Here is a 1,937-nt window from a genome sequence, read left to right as displayed (position 1 = left end):
GTCTCTTAGCCATTCTGACATCTTCCTTGGAAAAATGTCTATTCATGTCTTCTGCCCATTTCTTAACTGAATTATTTGTTTTGGGGGTGTTGAGTTTAATAAGTCCTTCTTTAAAATTTTATTTATTTATTTATTTATTTATTTATTTATTTATTTATTTATTCATTTATTTATTTATTTATGAGAGAGAGAGAGCATGCACAAGGGTAGGGGCAGGGGGAGAGAGAGAGAGAGAGAGAGAATCTCAAGCAGACTCCATGCTGAGCTCCAAACCGTATGTTGGCTCAATCTCAGAACCCTGAGATCATGACCTGAGCCAAAATCAAGTTGGGTGCTCAACTGACTGAGCCACCAGTCGCCCACGTTTGATAAGTTCTTTCTAGATTTTGGAAAGTAGCCCTTTATCTGATAAGACATCCAGAATTGTGATGCCTACAGCTTTGGTTTTCTTTTTCAACATTACTTTGGCTATTCAGCAGAGTCTTTTGTAGTTCCATCCAAATTTTAGGATTAATTTGTGGATATTGAACCTCCCTTGCAGCCCAAGAATAAACCCCACTTGGTCAGGGTGAATAATCCTTTTAATGGACTGTTGGATTCTACTGGCTAGTATCTTGGTGAGAATTTTGGCATCCATGTTCATCAGGGATATTGGTCTGTAGTTCTCCTTTTTGGTGGAGTCTTTGTCTGGTTTTGAGATCAAGATAATTCTGGCCTCACAGAATGAGTTTGGAAGTTTTCCTTCCATTTCTATTTTTTAAAATATTTTCAGAGAATAGGTATTAATTCTTTAAATGTTTGGTAGAATTCCACTGGGAAGCCATCTGGCCCTGGACTCTTCCTTTTTGGGTGATTTTTGAGTACTGATTCAATTTCTTTGCTGGTTATGGGTCTGTTCAAGTTTTCTATGACTTCCTGTTTCAGTTTTGGTGGTTTATATGTTTCGAGGACTGCATCCATTTCTTCCAGATTGCCTAATTTGTTGGCATCTTGTTGCTTATAATATTCTGTAAAAATTGTTTGCATTTCTTTGGTGTTGGTCATGATCTCTCCTATTTCATTCATGATTTTATTTATTTGAGTCCTTTCTCTCTCAAATTCTCTTTTTAAAATTATTCTGGCTAGGGGGTTATTGATCTCATTAATTCTTTCAAAGAAGTAGCTTCTAGTTTCATTGATCTGTTCTACTACTTTTTAAAATTTTTTATTATGTTATGTTAGTCACCATACACTATATCCTTAGTTTTTGATATAATATTCCATGGTGCACTGGGTGTTATACACAAATAATGAATCATGGAACATTACATGTTCTACTACTTTTAAACAATTCCTGTATCATTGATTTCTGTATTACTCTATTACTTCTCTACTCCTTCTGGATTTAGGCTTCATGTACTTTTCTTTTTCCAACTCCTTTACTTTTTTATTTTTTTGAGCAAAGGAATGTCATGATTTGACTTGTATTTCAAAAGGATCTTTTCCTATATACAACTGAGTATTTTGAAATGTTATTTAAAAATTCCAGATATAAAAGTTGGTACAACACCTGTGTATTGTCCCTCATTAACCAATTGTTAAATGCAAATTCTGTAGTTTCATAAGCAAGACATTAACATGGTTGTAGTATCATCTAATCTCCACTCTATATTCAGATCTCCCATTATTCCACCTAACATGATTTTATGTAGTGGAACTTTACTTTTAAGCTTAAATTGTATATTTGAAACTTCTTGTTTCTTGAGAATGAGTTGTATTACTATATACTTCTGTCTTGCTGCATCCCAAAGGTTCTGAACTGTCATGTTTTTATTTTCATTAGTATCCATTTATTTTTTAAATTCTTCTTCAATTTCTTGGTTGACCCATTCATTTTTTAGCAGGATGCCCTTTAACTCCAATGTATTTGTGTTCCTTCCAGATTTTCTCCTGTGATT

The sequence above is a fragment of the Ursus americanus genome, chromosome 16 (assembly GCF_024610735.1).
Source record: "Ursus americanus isolate L20-20 chromosome 16, mUrsAme1.1.p, whole genome shotgun sequence".
Classification (NCBI taxonomy): domain Eukaryota; kingdom Metazoa; phylum Chordata; class Mammalia; order Carnivora; family Ursidae; genus Ursus; species Ursus americanus.
The sequence above is the reverse complement of the archived record's forward strand: the minus strand, read 5'-3'. Positions refer to the sequence as shown.